General features: G+C 37.9%; 1 long non-coding RNA gene across 1 annotated transcript; it reads right to left on the reverse strand.

Moving 5' to 3' along the window:
• Positions 1-1,542: 1,542 nt before the first annotated feature.
• Positions 1,543-4,647, reverse strand: LOC125386237. The gene is made up of 3 exons (XR_007226208.1): positions 3,732-4,647; positions 2,539-2,676; positions 1,543-2,469 (listed from the first exon to the last, which is right to left on the reverse strand). It is a non-coding gene; the product is annotated as an uncharacterized LOC125386237 (long non-coding RNA).
• Between the last annotated feature and the right edge of the window lie 8,812 nt (positions 4,648-13,459).

Genomic DNA, 13,459 nt, shown 5'->3' on the forward strand with positions numbered 1-13,459 from the left:
ATACGAGGCATTTAACCCGCGTCAAGTGCATCGAGCACGGCTCATCTCAATATTTTATTGTTACCGCTTCTCAATAGCCATGCCGCAGATAGGTTGTACACTGATTTTACAGCCAACCAGTACGACGACATAAAATCCTAGCTTAGCAGTCTCTTCAACTAGGAAGACGCAACTGTTTTCCGTTTGGTTTGTGGTCGTAAAGTAACTAGGTCCAGCTGATCGTTGGCTTCGATACCGAGACACCTCTTTATCGGATCAGGATGGCCGAGCGGCGGATATTTAGCTGTCGAACGGCCATAATTTATACTCATCGGACAGTAAGGCGATTAATAATACGTGTTCGCTCGTTTTCATCCCCTTGTTGAAAATTCGATGTACAGCATGACAATAAATTCGCATACGAAATATGAGATTCAATTTTTTTGAAGGTTTATACATTTTTTTATCGTTGTTATACGACGCCAAGAATTTTTAAGCTATAAATTTTAGATCATATATTTTTCTACCAGTAATTCTTTAATTATATTGCATTGCATTATTATATTATAATATTATACTATAATGAAAATCTCATTATTTCTATAAAATATGGAGAGAAATGTAAGTTTTACGTAAACCTATATTTAATAAAATGTTCGAGTGTTTTCATTATTTCGCTGAAATGAAATAACGCTCAAACGGAAAAGAAAGATTTCAAAGAACTTGCATTTTACTGTAAATGCAACTTATGTATAGAACCATCGGGCCATCTGTAAGCCGGAAGAAGGAATTTTCCGAAGATTGCAAGATTGAACGAGCACGATTGGTGTTCTACACGAAGAAAATACACGATGGAACAGTTATATATTAATCGTTTCCTCTCGATCAATTATTTGATATCGGAATCTCTGAATGGTTGTTTCGGCTAAGATCATAAGGCTCCGGCGGAAAACGAAATAGCCACGATCCTCGGGGATAACAGTACTTCCGTTCGCGAACGCTTTATCAGACTCTACATGCAGGTAATCATTGCGAAGTCAAGACGATCGAAAGATTTATTGATCAATGACTTTCCATACTGTTTCATCGCATGTTTCACATAGCATAAAAGCTTACAAATTTTCTCGAATATTTCTTCACTCAAAAATTTTGTCGAGTTAGATTCAAGAAAGAAGTTGAAGAAAAATCTTACTTATTTCCTTAGCGTTTCACGAATCGCTTGATCCTTCAAAGCTTAAGAAACAAGTGAAGAGAAATATTGGCACATTATGCGTTTGGATGAATTAGAATCTGCAATTAGATTGGTCGATGAATAGCAATGGTAATTTTTTAAGAGAATTTGAGTTTGGCGAAGCTGAAATCATTTAATTGAGAGTTATATGAAACATTTTGAGTGCATCAGTGAGCTCATTAATACCAAATGTACTGTTGCATTTAGATAACGGGTTAATGAGACTGTTCAAACTGCCGTGGTGCTCTGTATAAGGTAATTCAGTTGTATTTATTTCGATTTAACGATCTATTATTATGAATAACGTTTATTGTATACATGTACCCGTTAGATTACATTAACTGTCCCAATTTCTTTATCTTAAATTAATTTTTTTACCTTAAATTCTATGTAATACTACGTTGAAGGAAACATAAACAAAAATTAAAAGACATATACTTGTACAAAGCAATTAAAATCAAAGCACATGAATCGAACTTCCTTATGAACCAAACGAGAACGAATATCTGTCAAAAATCATCATCTTACAAAACTTTTCCATACAACACGTATTCTCCAATCGTTTATCTTTGATAAAATCTTCCTTAAGCATCGATAATACACGTGTTAAAGTCTCGAACCGGTCAAACTCAAATAAACCTACTGTGCACAGACGAAAAAATGGTTAGCCAGACCCTCTATCATCACATGCTGTTACAGTCGAGGACAAAAATAAGTGGACAGGTAGTGAAAGTAGATATTAATGAATTTTAATCGAATTAGTACTAGTATTATATACCTAAGTTTCATTTATTATACAGTGGTTCAAAAAATTGGACCCACGAACTCAGATTTTAAATGAATTAACAAGAGTAAGAAGATTAAAATTATTGATCGAATCATTTGTTGCACTTTCACGTCTTCAGTTGAAGTAAACAATGGGACATGTAAACAGGTATCAAACGGAAGGGAAAACTGATATACAGTAAACTAAATTACCGTCACTTCTTGACTAACACCTGCTAATTTGTACCGATGATACGATAAAACGATACGTTCTTTATGAATTTACTGTTTTTCAATTCTATCAGACATAACCAATCAGTCTTTTCATTGGCCATCTCCTTGTCTCTGTGCAGTACCTGATCAGTCGGTAAACGATAAATAACTCACGAATCATGAGTCTACTGTTGTCCTTTGTCCTCGTATATGCGATCCATCATCGGTATGGTACTTAATCGATCGTAACGTGTCTTCGGATGGAATCCGGTATGCACAAGCTGAAAGAGGAGATTAGGACGAGTACTGCATTCTGCGGTTCATGCAACGTCATTCGAGTATTAACGTACCTCTCTTTTCCTCTCTCTGTGTCCGATAGCACCAGGTTGGAGATCTCGAGTTTCAGTTTATCTGGCCGACCACGAAGCCAAGCACCTGTCGCGAGTACGTTATTCCTTGTTGTTGTGCATCGGCCTTTAACGAGACCCCTGTAAAGAAGAAATCTTATCCGGGAGAGAAGCAAGCGAAAAAATTCCGAGGAGAATTGGTTTGCTTAACGAACAGATTGATAACGACAAGAAATTGATTTTTATGAGATGATAATACAGATTCAGAGTTCTTTTAGATGTTCTTCGTTTTTTTTTGATAATTCAGATGACTGATTGAATAGATGGGAGGAAAATTTGGCAGATCGTACAGCTTTATTGGAAAGGAGAAGGTTGTACGACAATGGATTGTCTGAAAATTTTAACATATTGGCAGAATGTCGGATTTTGTCACGGGGATTACGATCAACGATGAGTAGAGATATGTAGATGCTATTGATGGACATGGACATATTGTTCGTTAATTTTTGTGTAGTTTTATTCGTTTATAGGAAGCACCGATTAATTTTGCGTGAAAAAGGGGGAATTTTGTCACAAAAGGGTATGCAAGAGAAATTTTATAGATATTATTTTGAAGCAACGAATCGTCTAATATTATAAATTTCTTCCTTGTAATGGTGCTAAAATTTCGTTGCCACGGAATCTTTCTGCTGGAAAATATTGAACAGTTCCATTTACACAGTAAAAGGAGAACCAGTTTCGTAACACATTTTCTTATCTACAATTTTTTTTTTTTTTTTTTTATCACTAGGAAGAAGTACCGTAACTTTTAATTTACTTTCAACTAAGAAATCTTTCACCGCTACCTTTGTTCCCTCGGTTTAAATAAACATTTTAGTAGCACAGATATGTTATCATTGGCCGGATTTCAACTTCTTGTATCTTTCCAATGTTTATTCATCGTTTTGAAGAAGAAAAAAAAAGAAGAAGGATAGAAGGAGGGGAAAAAATTGTTTTCCAGAGCAGAAAGGCAGTGAAAAGAACAATATGATACTCGACACGTAGCTCGAGCTTGAAAGGAGTCACGATACGTATCTTGAATGGCTTGTTTTCCATTTCCAGGACTAAATAGAAACGTTCTATTGTTCGTCGATCGCTATTTTAATTTAAAACGCATCGCTTTTAAAGTTCTGACGATGTCAGCTATTTTCCTTTACCGTGATTAATGCTGCTACATATTTTCTGGTTCCGTCTGGTACTGTTCCGGACAACAAACTGTCATCCACCGTCCCGTTCCAAATCCAGGACGGAACGAAATCTCAGAAAAGGATTCTCGACGAACGTGACCTGTCTCCTCGATACCAGAACCAGCCACGGCGCATTTAAATTTGACCGCCTCGCGTTCGTGAGTCGCATAAGTTCATCTCAGCCATGATCCCCGGATCTGTTACACCGCGCTTAATCTCGGGATACTATCCTGTCCCCACGGAGTCCTGTAAAAAAATATAAATATCCTTCTTTTAGGATTGCACGATCCAGCGTTTTACGATTTTGTGACGTTTCTTTAACTTTCGCGTGATCCTTATTAAAGAATTCTTTATGCGAAGTATTTTTATATATAGTTGATACAATATTTCAAACAACTATGAATATTAATTTGTAATTATGAATATTAAAATGTAGTGTTTCTTAAAATTATATTCCTTCGCGAAACAAAATTTTCTGAATGACTAAGTAAAATTGTGAATTATCGATAACTCTTGAATAAGACGATACAATGTATCAGATAAAGTACTACACGATTCATATTACGCGAACTAAAATTGCGACAATTATTGCATAACGTGATAATTTAACTGCTTCGTTTATAAAACTTCCATTATTTACGATTTTTTAAAATATTATATATTTCGATTGAAATACGAGTTACTTAAAAATATTATGATTTTGACTAACGATGAAATCTAGGAGATCTAATCAAGGATCCTGATTCAAACGTAATAAAAGATCTATGCGAAGAATCTTTAAAAATCTTTCAAATTCCGTCAAAGGTTCTGAAGAATTTTGAATATTTCTAGTAAATAAAATAGATCTTAATAATTCAAATGCTGCCAACGATGATGCTTAAAATGATGATCCTCTATCAATTTGATTCGATTTTTAGTTAACTATATTCATATATCTCTTTGTTGTATAAAAATAGTATTTATGTGCTCTTACTACGTTAAATCAGAAAGTAGTATGAAAATGCAAACGACCAAACTACAGAAAATAATAAATACTCCGGGAAAACTGTTCCCAAAAAGTATCTCATTTACCTTGTAAGAATCGTTCAACACTTCACACCAGAAACATTCATACGCCAGTACCAATCTAAGGGCGTACCGAAACGTACATACCCCGAACCACTCTAGAATCAATTTACGATCGCTCATTAAAACGAAAACGGAAATCCAAACAGGATGCTTTACCTCCCAGGCGTACCAGCCGCCTTTTATCTGGTCGCGACTCTGCAACAAGGATCACCATTTACAGGTACCAGTTTTTCCCCGGTAACATTTCTGACACACCTCCGCACACCGATCGTCCGGCATCATCTGATATCCATTACACGAGCCTGGAACGAGCTCGGTATTCGTCTCCAGACCTGGTAAAGGATACGCCTGGAGTTCCCTGGAGTTCTCTGAGGGTATATCGTCCCGTTTTCGTGGTAACCTCGCCAACGCCTCGTCCTATTATCTGTCTCGCCCAGGACAGTGTTAGGTTACAGGCATTACCAAGGGACCAAGGGGAGATAAACGGCACTCAGGGACAAATGCTCGCCCAGAAGACGAGCGATAAAGTGCATCTTTCTTGGTTTGGAACAGGCAAACAGGCCTCGTGCCTCGTGCCTTTCGAATTTCGTTCAAAGGAGTTACTCTCTTACACGAAGAGAACCATCACCTGCCTCCATTCTCGTGTACGGCCGAAATGGTACTAAGTGCCCAGCGATTACTGTACGTTTTTATTCCCCGTTCACTCCGAGTATCTGACGTGGCCCCCTTCGCCCGAATCGCTTCGCTCGAAAACGGCCCCAAGTGGATTCCATCGGTGGTTCCTTTAGCCTGTTAAGCCTCCCCTCGTGATAATCGTATCGCTTGTATACCGTAATTTCACCGAGATTACCCGGTCTCGTGGAACACGTCAATAAGCATGGTGTTTTACAAATTGATGCCGAAGTGAACGGCCAGTTGAGCAACATCTAGTTTGTGAACAGAATTATTGATTAACTCTCATGTGGTTAATTCCTGTATTTTTTCTATATTTTCGTATTTCTATATTTCTATATTTTTATATTTTCTTTGACAATTTTTTCATATTCTTTCGCGACCACTTTGCAAGCTTTTACATCGATTTAAAGTAGAATTTCCTGCAAAGACCAGGCAGATGCATTTGAACGATCTATTCGACGAAAAACGATTCGTTAGTCACGAACAAGTCTGTATCTTTATTCGTTACTCGTTATTCAATTCCAGGACTAATTATAAATAAGTGGTTAACTAGAAAGTAAAATTGTTCCGTCCGGGTCGACAGTGCTACTCGAAGACAAACCGACCGTGGCGGTCATGCGATGTAACGTTCTGTTTCCTAGCGTGATACAGTTGACGAGCGGCTGCTTTCACTGTGTCTTCTATTTTATTGGTTTTTGTCTTTAGAGTATATTCTCTAACGTATTTTCTATGCATTGTCTCAACACTCTACTGTCTACGTGTAGTATTCGAAGACAGAATAAAACCGTATTCGAATAAAAAATGATTAAGAAGAATAATTTATTCGAAACGTTGTTCAAATAATGTCCAATCCTGATCATACCTTTAAATGATCTTTAACTGTCGCATTCTTATAGGAAATCTCACCTCTAAGTTTCCAAAATAAAAATTTATAAAACATTAAAAATTATATACACAGTTATCGCAACAGGAAACCGGTGTTTATTAATTGGATCGACGTAACTGTGATTATAAAATATTTAATACGGAAACGTCGAGGTTAAGTTTCAAAGTTTCTGAGCCTGCGCAGGCGTTGTAAAATTAAGGAAGAATTAGGAACCGGTAACGTGATGCGATAGCCGGCAACTTGATACGAAATTTTCGATGGAGTCACGCTCGTCCTTTGGGATGCAGGTTTCTTAATTTCTCGCGTGTCCCGGCGAAATAAATGATCGAGGGAGGATAAAAGGAATTCCGGAAACCTGTATTCTCATAATCCGATTCGTGTATTTTTTCATTTCGGAGAACAGCTTGGACACGGTTCCCTTCGTTATCTACCTACCTAACAATTTACAAAATACACTTCCATTTAAAACTACGATCCGTTTCATTGTGATGGATCTTCATCCACTTCCAAACCTTTCATTTTGATTGACCAAGAAAAAAAAGAAGGAGAGAAAATAGAAGAAAATGGGAGAAATAAATTACTGAAAATAAAGAGAAGGATGAAACGTAGAAAAAGGAAAGGGGTCACACGGTGACTTCTCCGTTTTCAGCGGAACGTCGTCGGTATATTTTCCTGTGGCGACAGCGAAAAAGAAATGCAGATGTGGCACATGCATTCTTCGCCGATGCGGTCGGCCCGGGTTCTTCTCGTTAAGACAAAAGGGACTCCGCGGAGTCTTCTTTCCGGAGCGGCAGACACGTAGGCATACGTCTTATGCGCGGTTGTATGCAACACGTGTTGCCCATTGGACGTCCATCTGTCGTTGACAATAGCCTTCTCGCTGACAGTCTGAAAGGCGAACCGGCGGCCGTGCCTTATATGGCGCTCCACGGTAAGTTCGTACAATAAACGAAAGCCGCGCATGCAAATGAAGACCCGTGGCCAATCAGCAAGGTGAGGGCCTTTCGTGGTGCCTTCCACGCGATAAGGGAACGTTTCTTTCTCGTGAAAGTATCAGTCGTTTTCGCATCAATGAAACAACCACGTGGACTTTCTAACGGTTGCTTTTTCATGAATGGAAAAGTGACTTGATAGCTGGTGAGAATCCTTTCGATAAAGCTTTTGATACAAAAAAGATACAAAAATTAAAGATACAAAATTTAATATACTTGGGCACGATAAATTCGTATATACACTTTACCATAAGTATATTTACCAGCCATAAGTATTACGACAATTACTGTTATTTAGTACAAATTGAATGCCATTTACTGCTTTTATTTTCCAATTATTTCATTACAAAATTATTTCATTCGATTATATGCTTCTTATAACGTAAAATACCGAACAAAGTAAAACTTGTTTGAGCTTTCCAATAGACGTGATAAGTAGATACCTACGGTCGGACAGTATATGCCGCAGTCCTAAATACAAGATGCGTACAATCGAAGTCAGGCTCAAAAGAAGATTCAAATCAAGAATAACAAAATTATCATTAAGGACGTTATTTTCGAGATTTAAAAATTGTTAAATATACGTGATTTTGTCTAATCCCAACTAAATAGAAGTGGATAATCGTCAGAAGATTATTCTGATTAAAATAAATCGGAAACGTAGAACAAAGCTTTTTCCTCTAGCCTTGCAAAATATAAAGTTTGCATGTTTTTAGTTAATAATTGGCTGGATATACTTGATAAATTTCAAAATTCGATTTTCTTCAAAATACGAATAAACTCTATTCTACACGTTATTTAGCTTACTTTTGCACGTAGAGAATGATCTTTCGTCGATTGTTTACTCCTGTATACTCGTAACCAAACAAATTTACCTATACTTCATCAGTTTCCGCATTTGATTTTCTCAAAAATGTACCCTCCTGCGTAATTTTATTATTATGAATATAGGACCACGACGTATAAACGCTATAATAAGCACAATGGTATAGAAATATTTTTCGTAGTAACTTAATGTACTTATACAAAAAGATATTCAAGAACCAGGAACGAAATTAAGATCAATGTCGTAGGAAGTTGCGGGGAAACAGAGAGCTTGCTGTTTGGAGGACAGGTGAAAAGGAGATTACAGCGACACGGTGTGCCAGACTAACGATTTGGCGTCTGTAATAATTCCAAGAATAGAAGGAAACCTTGTTCTATTCATACGCAGTGAGTCGGGTAATCGTGGCGATATTTAACGGGATACCGCTAAGTAATGGCCCCCTTAGAAGAACGCGACGCCACAATAACTTACGAATTACAAATTCAAGCGTTGCGGCGTGCAGCCTGAAACCTCGGCTCTCCCATAAGCCACGATATTTCACGGCGGTGGACGTCGGCTACGGGGTATCGCATCACCCCACAGGGATAAATCGCCGTCAGGAAGATCTTTCATCAACTTTAATTCTTCCGATTCCCTTTCTCTCTCTTTCTCTTTTCTCGAGATCCCCTCGTGTTGTCTCGAGAGAGCGCAGCCACGATTCGAGGACGATATCTCGGGGGATTAACCCTTGAACAGGGAGTGAGTTCAGGCGAAAATGATCCACGAAACTGGTCCGCCTTTTTTCTCATCTTACCGCGGCAATTTCGATGATTAACTTCAGCCCTGGGCCTGGATTACGTCGCGTGCTGCTCAGAGAAGTCGAGCCCGGATGATCTTAATTCTGAATTAATGCTCTGACATGAGATATTCCCTCGATGGGGGTGAAGGCTAGGAGCAAATGTTCTGGAAAGATTGATCGGTGACTCTAATAGCATTGATGTGCGAATTTTTGGAAAATTTCAGGTAGTTAGTGCTGTTGAATCATCCTGTATGATTTATTGAATGTTAAGTTTCCTTAAAGTAAGATTCAGACCAAACGAGCAAGGGCATAACTCGTACTCGTTCAATGTAAACTGTCATCCGGTAATCTGGTCGTAAAGTCATTTAGGACGTAGGATTATTTGGGATTATTTAGTCATCAAACAATAGCCAAACTGTGGAGGAATGCTCGTTTGTACTTTAATTTTATAACGGAGAGAGAAGAACAAATTCACTCGCTTGGTTTGAACGCACCTGTAGGACTAGTAGATCTGGGTCTAATAATAATAATAGCAAAAGGTATGTTTGGAGGAAGTTAACTGATTTGAAACCTTATATTGTTTCTTATACTTAGAAACAATTCTTTTGTGCTTCATTTTATAGTTGATATGATAGATACAATATTTTATAGAAACACATAGATAGAATACATATGATACAGGTACAAAAATACTACGATATACAATAACATGCGTCACATAGATATATATAATATAAATATAGATATAGATAAAATATATAATATTGTATATAGGCTGGTACAATATTTTGAATTAAAACTTCTTGAAGAAAGGTCGCAACTAAGTATTATATACATACATACATCTAAAGTATTCGTCATTATAGCGAATAAAAAATGAGCGAATAGATTAAACGAGTAATCATTTTCTTCATCGATTATATTCACCCTAATTCGCGTATTTCAAGATATTCAAAGAAATACAATCCCATAATCAAAGTCAAGAAAAATCACCAAACTCTTCTACCATACAATTTCTTCGTTATATAAAATACACTTCAAAAAAGACGACTGTATCCCATCAGGATTAGAGATCCTTCCACGAACAGTCAAAATTAAATCATCAAAAGAGAGAGTGAGAGACAATGCAGAGCCACGCAATCCCCCATGATCGTCGATAATTTTGAGGCAGTTCCGTCGCTGAATCGTCCATCGTTTTATAGAATAATACAGCATACCATTTCCAAGAAGAAGAAGGGGATTGGGCGGTGGATGACGGAACTGTGGGACATCGTTAATCCCCGAATTGCGGATGGTAAGCCACTGAATTCGGTGGAATCGATGAAATCGTCCTTTCTGTACAATCCCATGGCATAAATTCGACCTACCTGATCCGTGAAAGTCTCTGTTTCTCAGTTACTTCCTTCCGAATGGAGAACTTTTGGCTACTGAGAATAACGAAAAATTCAAAACGTTTGGGGACCAAATATTCTCTGCTTCAGGATCACCAGTTTGGAGTTGTTTTGCTCGAACAAGCATGTATCATATTCAATACCGCGTTATATCATAATACCAGCGGCGCTGTATTTGTGATTCCGCCGGATTTTCGCGGAGATTTCAGCATTATACCGTCTCGCGTTACGGTTTCTGCGAGAATTTAATGCTAATAATAATATACGCGTTTACGGTAGTCTTCTGCAGCGCAGAAACAGGATTGCACGATCAAAGCTTTGCACCGAATGCAAGTGAGGATATAAAAAGAAAAAGGGGAAGAAGAGAAAGATAACGATTTTATAAAATAAAGATATGGTCACTGATAGATAAATTTAAAAAATATGAAATAAAACCGATATAGTATAGTAACAGATATAGTATTTATAACAATGATCAATGATGTAAATGATCTAAGAAGTATCAACAATACTTAATCATATTGTTAAAGTTCAAGGTACGAGTTTTACAATTTTTATGCACGAAATAATCAAAAAATTTCATGTTTAATAAAAGTAGTGAAATAAAGTGATACAAATTCTAGAATAGAACACTTTATTTTTAATTAGCGATTTCTTTGTACGAATGTATTTTATTTTATGTACAACCTATAAACGATTTGTCTGCCATATACTTTTGGATTACCCAGCAATTCGTTCATCCAACCAAGAAACTAATTACGAAAATGTCGATTGTAATTAAAGAGAAGAATATTATTGGGTAGAACTCAATGCATGATAGATCCACTTAAGAACAATTTAAGAACAGTTTAAGAACAATCAACTACTTGATTAAACAGAACAATGTTAATACTATGCCACGGTAGAGCATTCCATTATTTAAATGAACGAAAGAGCACATTTTTCACAGCACCCAAAGCAATGAATAATTTCTGCTCCGAAACACAAATCACATCATGTTCCTGAAGCTCATCGTCATCATCTGGAGTGTTTAAACCACGTAGCTCCGAAGCTGCTCTTCTCGAAGATGAATTTGTTTCTGTTCCATTCGTCGCGTTCCCTCGTTTCGCGCAGCTCACTTTCAGCGGATAGATTTTTATGAATGATTTCAGTCTACCTCCGGACAAGTTCGTCTCTCGGGCGACGAACTGAACGAAGAGGATATTAAAGTGTCGATCTTTCGGAATCGTTTTCAACGACGGTTGAAGCGTTGTTTCACGGTTGGCACCTGTGTTTTGCAAGCTCGCGATTGTAACGCAAATTCATTCACGTGCAGCGTGTTAAATTACTCCACCAAACGGACTGGACGTTTATTATAGCTGTCTTAATGAGAAATTTTTCTGCGTCTCAACGTCGTTAATATCCACCAGACCACGATGACGTGGGTCGAGGCGAAACGTGTCACGCTGATATTAATAACGCAATATCGCGTGCTAACGTTCCACGATGTTGCCTCTACGGAGACTTATTTTCCGGGATCAAAGACGATTTGCGTTATCTATGAGTGTCAAACGACCAAATCGTCGAGCACAGAACAGACTTTTAAATGATACCGCGGATTCAATCGATCTGCGAAGAAATCGCTTTAATCTTTTTATTCATAAATATGAGACAATTGATACGGATTATTATGGAAATGATAAACATTTTTTATTCATTTAAGATAGTGACCTAAAATACAGAAAGAACGTTAGAGAGAATTATTTGCAAATGTATCATAAATTAATAATTATGCGTTGATCTTTGTAATTTCTCAATTGAAATTTAACATTCTGGCGAAATTGTTGTATGTATCTATAACTTTTATTTCTACTTGTCTATTCCAAAATTCACATTCCCTTTATATTAAACAAATGAACTCAAACTTTTAAACCAATATCATATCCATTCATGCTCTTGACAAACATAATTCCTTCCGTCCTCTTATCTCTAAAACCTTCTTCATCCACCACTGTAACCCAACAAAAGGTACACATTATTTCCGTCATTCATTTCGTTACACCATACGAATTATCTAAACCAACCGTCAACATGCGAAGAATCTTTGGCAGCACCCTCCATTATCTTCCCTTCTGAAGGTCCCCTCGTTCGAGCTTAACCCTTCACCTTGGTCTACTCCTCCCTATGCGGAATCTACGCGTGCACGCACGCACAATGTAACGATGCAAATTGCGGCCGAGTCCGGGACAAAAGTGTTTGCACGCGCGATTTGCGGTCGACCAGAGAGAGAGCCGGATCCCGGAGGCAGCGGATTTCAATTACGAGTCTTCAGCGGGCTGACAGACTGCGCAGGGGCTGGCGGTAGCTCATTCGAAATTCGGTAGCTCGGCTGGAGCGCCTCACGGTAATGAAACATTCGCAGCGCACCGCAAATTGCCCTCGCCGTGCCACGGCAAGAAAGCAAATGTTTTCGACCGCCTACTTATATCTGCCCGGCATTCCATCTCTTTTCTACTCCTTCCATCGTAGTTCTCGACGCTTTTTCCTCGCCGTCGTTCCACCTCGAAAGCTCCGTCGCATAGGGTTGCGTCACTTTGCCGCCGCAATTTCGCGTGCAATTATTGGTTTTCGCGGCAAGCAATCTTACTCGATGGAATCTTTCGCGCCATGTTTTTCGAAGCTTCCTGCCACCTAGGAATTGAGCTCAATTATGTGGGAGGTGCAGCTCGTGAATGAACAGAAGTAGGTTCTCTTTGATTATGAGTGGATCTTTGGATAATTGCAGTGTATTGGGGTTGTTTCGAGGGAATTGTTGAAATGAGTGGGAATTTTGGAGTTTGATCAAACTGAAAGCGTTTATTTACAATGGCTTGATGATTTAGAATTATATGAGAGGCGCAGCTCGTAAATGAACAGAAGTAGGTTCTCTTTGATTATGCATTTTGTATAAACGGCTGCGGTGTTTTAATTAAAAAATCGTGGTAGATAAATTGATGTATTACGTAAGTTAGATTTAAATTCTACCTCTCGCAATGAAAAAAACATTTAACATTTCTGTTTGCAAATGACACTTTTCATTGATAGATTCTTCAGAACAAGTTTC

The sequence above is a fragment of the Bombus terrestris genome, chromosome 13, assembly GCF_910591885.1.
Source record: "Bombus terrestris chromosome 13, iyBomTerr1.2, whole genome shotgun sequence".
Taxonomy (NCBI): Eukaryota; Metazoa; Arthropoda; class Insecta; order Hymenoptera; family Apidae; genus Bombus; species Bombus terrestris.